Source organism: Neovison vison, chromosome 1 (genome assembly GCF_020171115.1).
Source record: "Neovison vison isolate M4711 chromosome 1, ASM_NN_V1, whole genome shotgun sequence".
NCBI classification, from domain to species: Eukaryota; Metazoa; Chordata; class Mammalia; order Carnivora; family Mustelidae; genus Neogale; species Neogale vison.
In genome coordinates this window covers 166,062,539-166,076,918 of record NC_058091.1, presented here as the reverse complement: position 1 = coordinate 166,076,918, position 14,380 = coordinate 166,062,539, and the positions used below count along the sequence as shown (strand labels likewise).

The following is a 14,380-nucleotide window of genomic DNA, read 5'->3' as shown; positions in this document are numbered from 1 at the left end:
CTGTTTCCAGGCTGTCTGTCCTAGTGTTGTTTGCCTGTGTTTTCATCAGGAGCAGGGCCAGGCCCTCTGAGCTCTAATCCAGCTGAGCCCACTGACCTTTAAAATTCCAGGCTTTAAGACCTACCAGTTTCAGGGCACCTGGGTGGCTCAGTGGGTTAAGGGTCCTGGGATCAAGCCCCACATTGGGCTCTCTGCTCAGCCAGGAGCCTGCTTCCCTCTCTCTCTCTCTGCCTGCCTCTCTGTCTGCTTGTGATCTCCATCTGTCAAATAAAAATAATAATAATAATTAAAATAGACCCAATTATTGCTGTCAACTACCATCTACCTCTCCCTGGATGCACGCTTACTTTTGGGAGAGAGAATGGAAATCACAGTTCTCTCTCAACTCCCTTCCTCACTCCATATTAAACTCACTGATTTCCAAGTGTGAAGAGAAATCCCAAAATGTATCCCCACTTCTCAGAAAATGTTGCAGTGAACCTAACCCCCATTGGCAGTTAGAGATGCCCAATGAAATGATCAAGAGATGCTGGGAGTTCAGAGGGAGGGAAGCTGATGGATTATGATGTAATCATGATCCCATCTGCTTGGGCACTAGACTCTCCTGAGGCTTGTGTCCACAAAGTTCTCAGGGTCCTCCATCAGGAGAGTTGCAATAGGTCAGCAAAAATGGTGCCTCTTCCTGCAGGGAGTGGAGGTGCCCTGAGCTCGGTGAGGGGGTGAATGACATGGTGGACAGGCACACATGGTTAAAGCTGGCTAGAAGTCAGAAAGATGGAGCTCTGGGCTGGTTCAGGCTGAAATAACATTCTGGAATAAGAAGAAGAGTAGCCCTTGCCTTTGTACTCAAAGCCTTCTTTAAGACCTCTCCTGACTATTAGCCAGAATAGCCTCCATTCTTGTTTATGGGGTACATAGAAGTCCCTGGAGGCCTCAACTGCCATCATGGCTCCAGGAAGACAATGGGTGAGTTCACTTGGGTGAGTTCCAGGCTCACTGACTTGGTTGTGTGAAGGACTTTCTGCTGTCCCTCAGCATGCTATATATTCTGCTTGCCCTGTAAATTTGCCCTCGTATGGGATAGAAAAGACTGGATGTCCTTATCAGTGTTCCTGTGGTGCCCAAGCCAGCCAGAACATAGGACCTGGGCTACAACCCTTTATTTTTTTTCCTGGTTTGTCTAAATCCCATCACAACTTCCATATGTACCCACATCACCTTGACTTCCCAACTGTTAGATCAATCAAAAGTTTAAAGTTTAAAGTCCCAAAAAGCATTCTTTCATCCCATGTTAGATGATTAGTATCATAAAAATACACATGCAATTCTATGCACTTACAGTAAATAATTCCTGAGATTCTGTCTAGTACCTTTAGCCCCAGAAGGTATGGGACATACTTCTGTTAGATGACTGAAACACAATATACCATTGTATATCTTCTACTAAATCTGTCATCTGAAATGTTGAAGCCAGTTCTGCCACAGCCCTTCGGAAAGCAATTAGGGACTAGGGCAGAGTATGACCATTCCCCACCATAAGGTGGGTGTGGGAGGTGAGCAGAAACTTATATTTTTCCAGACCACTTCTATGACTATGTCTGACCATAGACTTTTCACATGTCTTCTCAGCTGAGCCCCTGTGCTGGACCCTATTGAATGGGGGTGATCGAGGTTATGAAGCACCAGCCACAGCTCTCCTATTACCCACTACCTGCTCATTTGGTCTCTGCCCTGCACCTGGTGCTAGAAAACCCCACACATGGGACCCTCTCGGGATCCTTTTAGGCATGTGTCAATGTGTCACTACCATTGCAGGATGGCACAAGGGTAACTCCATGACAAGCTGTAAGTTATTCCAGGAGTGGTCAGTGCATATGTGTCTGCAGGACACTGAGGCTCATATTACTGACCCAAAAGCCATCATAGACAAGTCCAGGTGCAAGTGCCTCCCCCCCTCTTCCTTCTTGTAGATCCTACTCATGCTAAACCTCTGATCTTCCCTTTCTAAAGAGCGTTTGAGGGTCTCTGAGTAAAGAGACATAGACCTTTCTGGAAAGAGCCCAGGTAGCAGATTCAACTAGAGAAGGCAGCTGTGCTTGCAAAAGAACCAGACCTTGGGAGCAGATCTTTCAGCCTTCTGAATGAGATCAGCAGTGAGAGATGCATTTCACGCAAGAACTAAGTACACACTCAACACACATGCATGCACACATATACATATATGTATATGTAAACTCTCTCCTAAAGAGAGAGTTTACCAACAGTTTGACTACCCGTTATTTTAACCTACTGGATTCTGTTGCACTGGGTAAATTTTATTTTGAACTCTTGTTATAATGCACCAGATAGTTTTCATGACCTAAGAAGCAGAAAGGAAAATACTCATTAGTGGACTTCCAGTGCAGGGTCCTATATAGTTCGTACCATGCCCAATGATCACCAAACTAGAAATCTAAGGCATTAAGGTCTTTTGTAGTTTGAAACCAACGTGGGACAAGCCCATATTTCCCCCATTTTATCATCACAGGGAAAGGGTGAGGGAAAAATATCAACATATTGATTTGTTCTAGGAATGTATAATAAACATCTGCATCATCAGTGGGTATGAAGCACAAAAGGACCTGGTCTGGGAAGAGTATTTCAAGAGTCCACCTCACTGAGGTGAAGGATGGAGTTGGTGTCCACCAAGGGGGATAGTTCCTCCAATGCAGATACACATGTGCACTGTTATACATTGTCTAAGTTCTGTTAGGCCCCTTGTCCCTGAAACCCCACCCCCACTCCCTAATCCACAGGAGGTCAAGGCAGTGTTCCAGATAGACTCTCCCAACTCCAAGCTACCCCCCTGAAATTGTCATTGTCTTACATACTACTTAGACCCTAAGAGAATATGAATGACAAATCTCCCTGTCCTTTTCCAACCCCAGTGCTGTGAACATGGAGGTGATAATCCCATTACCTCTACACTGGAGGGCTGGATAGGTTTGCAGCAGCCAAAGATTTAGGGTGCTGTTTTGTCCCTGAAGAATATTCGGAGAGGGTCCCAATGGTGACTACTCACTGAAATGGGTAATCCAGTCCCCAAGCTCTTCTGCTCTGGTGTCAGACTCTATCTTTCATGTCACAGTAGGAGGGTTATTAGCCAAGTTGGGTTGTAGGAGCCCTCTCACTTACCTGCTCCAGGAAGCATTGTGTGACTACTATCAAGAAGGTATCGGTCGTCTTCCTGGAAGTTACCCCTCCCTGGATAAGAGTTCAGCCCTGAAGCAGAGACCATTCCTTCTGAGACCATCCAAAACATGTTCAATGCCCAGGATGCTCTGTAAGGAAAGAAGAGAATTGTGTTGGGTTGGGGTGCCCTAGGAAGAGCTTGGAGAGGACACAAAAGGAGTTAGGAAGGTGAAAGTGCAGGGTTTTCTGTTCCAGTGCCTAACCTGCTCAGAGCTGTGTAATTTCTGGATACTGGTTGTTGCAGGACCTCAGCCCAAGTGCAGGGAAATCAGGGATGGCTGCTTTCAGTTTCTATTCCTGGAAATCACACCAGTTCTCAAAAAGGGGGAGAACCGGTTTCACTTTCTCCATTCTGGAGTGTAGGACTCCTACAGCATTAACACTGGTGACTGCTGTGCAGTGTGGAAACTGGTGAGTCACAAGCCTGTACCCCTGGGGCTAATAATACATTACATGTTAATTAAAAAATTAAAAAATATTTTAAAAAATCTAGTTTGTCTGACAGAAGTTGGCTACTCCAGCTTTATTTTGATGTCTATTAGCATGATAAATAGTTCTCCACCTCCTCACTTTCATTCTGGAGGTGTCTTTGGATATAAAATGTGTATCCTATAAGCAACATATTAATGGATCTTCTTTTTTTATCCATTGTTATACCCTAAGTCTTTTGATTGGAGCAGTGAGTCCATTTACATTCAGAGTAATTACTGAAGGACTTGTATTTACTGCCATCATATTACCTGTAAAGTCATTACTGTTGATCATCTCTTTTCCTTTCTGGTCTTTGTTACTTTGGGGATCTCTCTCCACTCTAGTGATTCCCTTTAATATTGTCTGCAGGGCTGGCTTAGTCATCACAAATTCTTTTAGCTTTTGTTTGTCCTGGAATTTCTTTCTTTCTTTTTTTTTTTTAAGATTTTATTTATTTATTTATCTGACAGCAAAGATCACAAGTTGTTGGGGTGGGGGGAGCTGACTCCCTGCTGAGCAGAGAACCTGATTCAAGGCTCTATCCCAGCACTCTGGGATCATGAACTGAGCTGCAGGCAGAGGCTTTAACCCATGGAGTCACCCAGGTGCCCCATGTCCTGGAAATTCTTTATCTCTCCTTCTATTCAGAATGATAGCTTTGATGGATAAAGTAATCTTAGTGCATATTTTTTCTCTTTTGTACATTGAATATATCATGCCGGTCCTGTCTGGTTTGCCAGGTGTCAGTGGACAGGTCATCTGCCAGACTTGTGTTTCTATCATTGTCATCTATGGACCTCTTTTCCTGAATTGCTTTCAGGATTTTCTCTTTATCTTTGAAATTTGCAAGCATCACTATTATATGTCAAGGTTTGACCTAATTTTATTGATTTTGAGGGGGCTTATTGTGCCTCCTGGACTTTGGCTGTTTCCTTCCTCAGTTTAGGGAAATTCTGAGCTATAATTTGTTCAAATAAAACTTTGGCTCCTTTCTCCCACTTTTCACTTCTGGTACCCCTGTGATGTGGATATTATTTCACTTATGTAATCACCAATTTCTCTAAATCTGTCTTTGTGGTCTAATAGTTCTCTTTCTTTTTTCTTTTCAGCTTCCTTATTTTCCATCATCTTATGTTCTATATCATGGATTCACTCTTCTACTGCATTCATCCTTGTTTTTTTATGACTCCACTTGGAATTGAATATAGGCAAAAGCATTTTTAAGTTTGGCCTGAATAAATTGTAGGGACTTTTTTTTTCCCAATTTATTTATTTTCAGAAAAACAGTATTCATTATTTTTTCACCACACCCAGTGCTCCATGCAAGCTGTGCCCTCTATAATACCCACCACCTGGTACCCCAACCTCCCACCCCCCCCCCCGCCACTTGAAACCCCTCAGATTGTTTTTCAGAGTCCATAGTCTCTCATGGTTCATCTCTGGGGGGTTGGGAGAAGGGGGGTAGGGTTAGGGACTTTTTTTTATTTCTACAGTAAATGTTTCTCCATTGTCTTCTATGCTTTTTTCAAACTCAGCTAGTATCTTAATAATCATCGTTTTAAATTCTAGCTCTGATATCTTTACTTATATCCATATCGGTTAAATATCTTGCAATGAGTACTACATCTTATTCTTTTGTTTGGGATGAATTTCTCTATATCCTTATTTTGTCCAGAAAAGAAATTCAGAAAGAAAATGAAAAACAAAACTAAAAAACAAGAATAACAACAATGACAACATAAAACAAAACAAAAAAAAGAACAAACCCAAATAAGCACTAGATCCTGAGTGTGTTTTGGTCTCCTTGTTCAAAGAAACTAGATCCTAAAATAAGAAAAAAAGAAAAACATTACAGATAGATGATAGATAGATAGCTATAATCATATAGATTGATATTTATACAATAAAATACAATAAAAGGAAACAAAATTTTTAAAGTATATAATGTATATATATAAATAAAAATTAAGAAAGTTTAAAGAAGAATTGAAAAAATAAGACAATAACTGAAAAAAAATACTAAAAGACTAAAGAATAAAAAAATACAAAAATGCTGTATACTGTTTTCCCCAAGAGCTGAAGCTTTGCAGCCCTCTATGATCAGTAAACTTGGTGGGAGCCAATTGTTTGTGCTGGCCTTCTTGGGATTGGGCCTGTCATGCTGATTCTCAGGTGGACCTGTCCTATTGCAAACGTGTCTCCTTTGTGCAAAAGCAGTGCTCAGTGTAAGTGGTTCTGGATTCCAACATATGTGGCTGTTTTGCTCCCTAAAGTCTTTCAACATTGATCTATGGGATGAATATGGTGGCACCCCACTCTCTAGCTCCAAAGCTGAAAGTTCACTCTCCCCAGTGTTCAGTGAGCCCTCACAGAAAAGCAATCACTCTTGTCTCCCAAGTTTCCATCAGAACTCTGTGTTGACCCTGCCTGTGACCAAGATTTTTTTGTTTTGTTTTTGTTTTTGTTTGTTTGTTTTTAATCTCAGGCATATGATTGAGTTTCAAAACTAAATTTTATGAACTCCTATGGCTGGGACCCATGCTGCTCTTCCCAGGGGAGGGAGTGGGTCTCCTCACACTTCTATTTTTCATTGGGCCCCTTGTAGGAAAGTGGTGGCATGACCATGGAGTGGTTTGCAGTTTGTGGCAACATAGAACAGAAAGCTAGACCCTAGGCTCACTGTTTTCAGCCAGTTTCCCAACCCTATGCCTAGAAACTCTGCCCCATTCAGGCATTCCCCCACCTTCTTCTTGTGACCCTGGGGATCCTGAGACCATACTGCCACACCTGTGATTCTGCCTTCATTTACCATCTGAGCACCTTTAAGCCAGGGACATCCTTCATTGTAGCAGGCTTTAAACATTCTGATTTTGCTCTCTGTTGCTTATAATACTTTGCAGCAGCCTCCTTAAGCAGGGTCCATCCTCTCTGCCATATCCTTAGTTATGTCACTCCAGGTTCAAGTCTCCACATCTCCTAACTTTCAAAAGGTGGTCACTTTTCTACAAATAAACTCACAGCATTTCTTTTCTCAGATCTTTTATTGATTTCACAGGTGTTCAGAATGATTTGATAACTATCTGGCTATATTCAAAGGGTGAGACAACTTAAGACCCCCTATTCCTCTGCCATCTTAACTCTAACTATACTGGAACTTTAAAAATTATGAATAAATAAAGAAATTTTTAAAAAATCTTCTGCTTTGTTAGACCACCCATTTGCTTAGATTAATTTGTTTTGACTTGCTTTTTGTTTCTACAAGTGTTGGGTCTTTTTTTAACTATACACTTATATTCCTATGTAAATACCTCTATATATTTCTAGTGCAAATAATTTGCATTAAGTGAAATCTAGTTCTTACCATTGCCTCTCCACACAGTATCATCACTTCCCCTGTAGGTAATTAAATTTTATTCCTAAAGTTTTCTCATGTTTAATTGAAGAATATATGGAAATATACATTTATATTTTGAACTACTTTAGAGCATCAGTAACATACTACACACGTAATTCCTCATCTTACATTTTGCACTGAACAATAATATATCCTGGAGATGAGTGCATAACAATATATAGGGAATTACTCACTCTTTTGTATATTTGTCAAGTCATCTATTTTGTAACTAATATTTCTACTGAAGAATATTTCGACTTAATGTTTTCCCATTTCAAATACTGCTGCAAATATGTGTTCTTTGTAATTTTTCCAGTTTTTTGTCCTACCCCTAGCTGATTTAGGTAAAAATGACAGATAGAAAGTACACAAGGTGATGATGTGATATAATTGTATATTTTGTGAAATAATTACTACAATCAAGTTAATTAATACATTAATCACCTCAAATATTTACCTTTTGTGCTTGTGTGGTAGAAAAGCTTAGGACCTACACTGTTAACAAATTTCAAATGTACACAACAGTATTATTAACTATAGTAACATTCACCTTCTAACTGAAAGCTTGTCCTCTTTCAGTAGCATTACACATTTTCCCCACTTTCCAACCCCTGCCAACCACTAATCTACTCTCAATTTTTATGGCCCAAATCCTTCAAATTAGGATGACGGTGGCAAAGTGTAAATGTGTGTGTAATTCCCCTAGAGATGGTGTAATTCACCATATAATAGGCTATATCATATGTGCAACCACCAGCATTGTATGACAACCATTTTTCTATAGTTTCAAAAACTTTGCAATTTCCCCTAATCTAATAGGGGATAAATGATATCTTAGTGTAGAAGCCATTTCTATTTTGCATTTCCTTTATTAGATGACGGACTGGATACGTTTAAGGACTTTTTGATTTTTTTTTAAATTTAAATTTTATTTATTTATTTTTATTATTTTATTTTTTATTTGTATTTTTATTTATTAGTTTATTCTTTTTATTTGATTTTTAAATTTTATTTTATTTATTTTTATTTTATTTATTTATTTTAATTTTTTAAGTAGTAATCATAATCCTCTTTTCTCTTATTCCCTAACATCTGAAGCTTGGGCATAAAATATGCTATTACCAAGCAAGTTAGACCCACCATATGCAAACCCTTTGACTATTTTCCCATCTTATGTACTTGTCTCTCTCATAAATACCTCAGATAAAGGCTTTTCCTTAGCTAATATTTCTCTTTCATCTCCTGTGACACATGTTCATCTCACTATCTTTTATGCTTATTAAATACAATGGCAACTCTAAAAAGGAGAAGAAGGCTATCAGTGGACATTAATTGGTGATCTATTAAAAATCAGAACATTATAGCATTCATAAGTGAAGGCAAATGTTTTGGAGAGGAAAATGGTGGCAAAGTAGGAGGACCCTAGGTTCACCTTGTCCCACAAACACAACTAGATAACTATCAAATCATCTCAAATATCCCAGAAATACACCATAAGGACTACAAAACAAACTCCATGACTAAAGCAGTGAAGGGGCCACATCGAAGAAGGTAGGAAGTGCAGAGCCATGGTATAGGAGAGAAAAGAAACATGCAAGCTATGGAGGGGAGAGAGGCATGGTCACAGAAAAGAACAAGAGAGTATGGAGCACACAAGTAACACAAAAGGAAAACATTTCCCAAAGCAATTGGCATGGGAAACAAGAGGGTCTAAGTGTCATGAGTTATTGAAACTGGTAGGTCTTTTCTTTTTTTTTTATTATGATTTTAATAATATTGGACCCACATCCCCAGGAGAAGCATCTTAGAATCCAGCCAACCCTCAGCCTCTGGGGCTGGAGATTCAGCATTTAATAGGATGATTCTCCTCTCCTGTCCAGACAGAAACAGAAAGTCACACTGTGAATTTATATCTTAGATCCTGGGTCATTGCTATGCAATTTGAGGCTTGTTTCTCATCTGTGAGACACTGTTTCTTGTTCTGTGACCAGGAATAATACTATCACTTGTTTAATAGAGCTCAGAGAAGATTAATCAAGAAAAGGCATGCAGAACATCCTGCCCACACAGACTCATGATCAAAATTTTCATACACTGCAGAAAGAGGTGGAGGGAATAAGAAAAACCAGAGAAAAGCCTTCCTCAGAGGTCATAAGATGAGAGAGGATTCACCAAGCAGTTGCTGGCAGGCCTCCCCAGGCTTTCACTTGGATCTTAACATGAAGCCCTCCCTGAAGATCTGTGAGGTGGGTAGCTTCCCTGCTGCACAACACAGAACACTGGGGCTCAGTTTTCAATGTGAAAAAGTCACATTACCATGGGCCAAGCCTGTCTGAAAACTCAGTCAGGGCTCTTGGCAATTTTCTCATTGGAAGAAAGCACCCAGAGAACTCTGGAGGGCAATCATGCAAGGGGGACACACCATTGGAGAGGAAAGCCAGTGTGGTGGGTAACAAGCTGCACCATAGCTCCTACAGCTCAACATGAAATTTGTCCTACAGACAGGACTGCAGTCCTTTTCTGCAGAAACTTGAGTGTTTGGATGTGAGGTCTCATCTCCAGGAGCATCAGGAGAGCCCTGATGTACAATGAGGCTGTACAAGAAAACTCCTCAGCAAAGAGTCAGCCCTGAATTAGAAAGTGTTTTCAAATTTGCATTTGTGCACACAGAGATAGTAGATGTCTTAAGGGAAATTACCACAGCAAGCAGCCATAACTTGTGGGATTGTGAAAGCCCACCAGTAAGCACCGTGTGTGTAGTACACAGGAGGAGAGTCCAGTGGGTAATCCCAACCAGTTCTCTTTCCCAATTCTGCCATATGAAATGCTTGCAATCTTTTTTTTTCTTTTTTGAGATTCTATTTATTTATTTGACAGACAGAGATCACAATTAGGCAGAGAGAGAGAGGAGGAAGCAGGCTCCCCACTGAGCAGAGAGCCTGATGCGGGGCACAATCTCAGAACCCTGGATCATGACCTGAGCTGAAGACAGAGGCTTTAACCCACTGAGCCACCCGGGCACCCCAAATGCTTGCAATCTTACTGCAGGGTTCAGCTTACAAGAGAAAGCTCATGGGAGAGCTTAAATAGTTATAGCAATAATCACAGCAAAGATAAACAGTCAGGTACAAACACAAGTACTGACTTAAAAATCAATAGGATATTATTTGGAAAGCTTGTGTAACTTAAATGTTGCAGTGGATGGGGCAGGGATTTTTTAGGTATGCAGTTAGTGGTGAAAGATATGGAAAATGGGGGAAAACGCACTTATCACTGCTGTTAAAATAATTAATTTGTTCTTGACTTTGAAGACATATGTATTGAGGATATGTCGGTCCTTGGGATTGAACTGTATGGAGAGTTGGCACAAGTTTGCTTCTGCCTGGGGACATCCCCGGTGGGACATCTTGCTCACCCAATCTGGGTGGAGGAGTACCCATACTTGCCTGGTTCCTGACTGAGCAACCCTCACAATGTCCTTCTGCTCAAACCGCTCCATCTGTAACCTGCTGAGAAGCTGACTACTAGTAGCACAGCTACGGAGCATTCATCAGTGGTCTCCTCTGAGCGTCTAACATGTGCATATCTCCTCAATGAGCACCTTTCCTGCTTTTCTTTTCAACAACTTCATTGGGATATAATTTACACATTCTGTGGTTCATCCTTTTAAAGTTTTCAGTAGCTTTGAATATATTCACAAAGATATACACCCATCATAATCAGATTTATAACATGTTCATTATCCAAAAGATATCCTGTACCTCTTGACTACCTCTCTTTTCCCTCCTACCATTTGCCCTTCTGATCTAGGAAACCCTCATTATATTGTCTGTGCCTAAGGATTTGCCTTTTCCGGACATTTCATATGAATAGAATCACAGAATACATCGTCCGATGGGCTGTCAGCATTCACTGAGCATAATATTTTGGGGTTCATCCATGTTGTGGGTGGTATCATTACTTCATTTTTTTCTTGCCCAATAGTGATATTTTGTATGGATAGACCACTTTTCTTTATCCATTGAACAGTGGTGGACAACTGTGTGAATTCCCCCTGAGGGGTTATTGTAATAATGTCACTGTGAACATTTGCATGCAGGTTTTACCTATATGTACATTTTCATCCCTCTTAGGTATCCACCTAGGAATGTAACTGCTGGGTCATTTGGTGACTCTGTTTAAATTATTTTATTAGTTTTATTAGAAAAGAATTGGCATACATCACTGTATGAATTTAAGGCATATAGCATGATTTATATATGTTGTGAAGTAATTACCTCAGTAGGTTCAGCTAACATCCGTCATCTCAATAAAAGGAAAAGAAAGAAGGAAAAAGAGAAAAAATTCTCCATGTGATGAGAACTCTGGTTATAGTCCCTTGACAACTTTTCTATAAATCATACAGTTGTGTTATCTGTAGTCATCAGGTGGTACACGACATCCCTAGTACTTACTTATCTTATAATTGAAATCTTGTACCTCTTGAACACTTCCTCCAATTCTGCCTCCTCACCCTGTGATAAATTGAATCCACAAGAGTGTTGTGTTCTCTTTTTCTGTGAATTTATATTATTTTGATTTTAGATTCCACACATCGGTTAGAACATGCAGTATTTGTCTGTCTGATTTATGTTACTTAGCATAATGTTATCATGTTACAAATGGTAGGATTTCCTCATTTTCTGTGGCTGAATGTGTTTAAATTTTTGACAAACTAGCAAACATTTTTCCAGAGGCTTGCTGTTTGTCACCTAAGTACCTTTGCCGGAAGTTGGGTGTGCATCTGATGCCCTCAGTTTGGGTTACCAAATCTGATGATTCCTCTGCCACCCTATGTGCTGGGCTCTCTTAACTCCCATGTTTTTCCTATTTCTGCAGGTCACTCGATTGCTCAGTGATGTGACACAGCCCATCCACGCTCTTCACACCTCCACCTCTGATATGCCATACAATATGGCTGTAGTGTCCTCCCTAAGGAGGTTGCCATAAATGTGGAAAAGGCCGTGGGGGGAGAGAAGTTGCTGGAGGTAGTCTCTGTGATCAAGGAGACCCTGAAGACAGCATCCAGTGCCCCAGTGAACATTGCAGTGACTGGGGACTCTGGCAATGGCATATCCTCCTCCATAATGCACTGTGGAGAATTGGGCAGGAGGAGGAGGAGGACTCAGCTCCCACTGGGGTGGTGAGGACCATCCAGACTCGCACTCACTACTTCTGTTCCCACTTTCCCAACGTGGTGCTGTGGGACCTACCTGGAATAGGGGCAGATACTCAAAGCCTGGGGAACTATCTGCAAGAGATGCAGTTTATTCTGTATGACTTCATCATCATCATTGCATCGGAATAGTTCAGCATGAATCTCGTGAAGCTTGCCAAAATCATCCAGAGCCTGGGAAAGAAGTTCTATATCATCTACACCAAGCTGGACAGGGACATCAACACAAGTGTCCACTCGAAGGAACAACTCATGAAGAATATTCATGAGAATATCAGGGAAATTCTCAAAAAGAGGGAGTGTGTAATCCCAATATATTCCTGGTCTCTAGCTTTGACCCCTTATTGCATGACTTTCCCAAGCTTAGGAGCACCTGGCACAGGGACATTTCTGACACCAGGTACCATGGTCCCCTAGAGAATCTCTCCCACACTTATAAGAAAGCCATTAATGACAAAGTGATCACTTGCATGAAGACAGTAGCCTCAAAGTCTTTTGACACCCTTGGTATCTGGAATGCAGATGATCTGGAGCAAAGTCTAATAGCCTACCGCATGTTCTTTGGTATAGATGATGAATCTCTCCGACAGATGGTTCAGAGTATGGGGAAGTCCATAGAGGAGTACAGGGCCCATATGAGGTCTTGAGATCTAAACACTGTCCTCAGAGGGGACTGGCTATTTTCTTGCATGAATTGTAATGTAGTCTCTTGCTTATGTTTAATTCTGAGATGTATCCCACTGTTAGGCGGCTTTGTTTTCAACTCCCTTAGAAAGTGGAAACACAGATGCCTCCTTGAAATAGTTGCCAACGACACCAAGGACATCCTGAAGAAAATCCTGACAGACTCCATCATCTGAAGAAGTGATGTCTCAGCAACCTCCTTCTGAAGGGAAGTCAGGACATCTGGGGTCCTGTCCTCACATCCTTTCTGAATTCTCAATCAAGCTCAGTTACTTTCACTTTCATTGATTGTAAGTTCCTTGAGGTATATGAGATGACTTGCTCATTTTGAACACATGTCAGGAAATTCCCAAATATATTGTACTTTTGTCTTTTATTAAATGAGAAGTGGAAGAAAATATCTGCTCAATGTGACATAGAGTCATCCTGACATCCATTTCTCACTTAACCTTACCTTTATTTCTCTGATGTCCATGTTCTTTCACTTCTCATCTCACACTTTGTGGACTCACACAATCTTGACCTCCCTGTTTGTCAGTGGTAGACACTTTAAGATGACCTCTAACATTTCTTTTTATTTTCATGTCTGTGTTTAAGCCCTTTCCCTGGATTGACTAATAGAATATGGCAGCAATAAATGAATGTCCAGGGACGCCTGGGTGGCGCAGTTGGTTGGACGACTGCCTTCGGCTCAGGGCGTGATCCTGGAGTCCCGGGATCGAGTCCCACATCAGGCTCCCAGCTCCATGGGGAGTCTGCTTCGCTCTCTCACCTTCTCCTCGCTTATTCTCTCTCTCACTGTCTCTCTCTCTCAAATAAATAAATAAAATCTTTAAAAAAAAATAAAAAATAAATGAATGTCCAAAAATTCCAGAACTTTGTTATGAAAAGTGCATCTCTGTCTTATAAACACTCTGTTCACTGGCGCTGCCTTGCTCCTGTTCCAGCTCTGTTTTCCTCTCTCTCTCCATCTTCCTCTCCTCTTTCCTCTCTCGGCCTCATTACCATCAAAATTTTGGAGAGGTGCTGAGGAATCAGAGGCCATGTGGAGGATAGCAGAGGCAGCCTACATTAACTGCTGGTCATGTAAATGTGTCATCTTGAGAGTAAATCCTTCAACCCCAGCAAGACTTCAGGAGATGGAGCCCAGCTGATAGCTTGACTGCCATCTCAGGAGAGACCCTTATCCAGAACCACACAATTAAAACTGTTCCTGAATTATGGCCCTCAGAAACTATAAGCACATATAAACACTTGTTTTAAGCCACTAAGTTTCAGGATAATTTGATCCACAACAACAGACACCAGATAATATCATCAAGAAGCTCCTTACAAAATAGCCAGTTGTGGGTGACCTCCTCTCTCTGTGAGAGTCACTCCTGCAT

At 41.0% G+C, this 14,380-nt stretch overlaps 1 long non-coding RNA gene and 1 pseudogene across 1 annotated transcript; one reads left to right on the top strand and one right to left on the bottom strand.

The window, feature by feature from the left end:
• Positions 1-2,312: 2,312 nt before the first annotated feature.
• LOC122915556 lies at positions 2,313-3,478 on the bottom strand. Its single transcript, XR_006386062.1, has 3 exons — positions 3,435-3,478; positions 3,175-3,320; positions 2,313-2,359 (listed from the first exon to the last, which is right to left on the bottom strand). It is a non-coding gene; the product is annotated as an uncharacterized LOC122915556 (long non-coding RNA).
• Positions 3,479-3,505: 27 nt separating this feature from the next.
• LOC122916754 lies at positions 3,506-13,704 on the top strand (annotated as a pseudogene).
• The last annotated feature ends 676 nt before the right edge of the window (positions 13,705-14,380 follow it).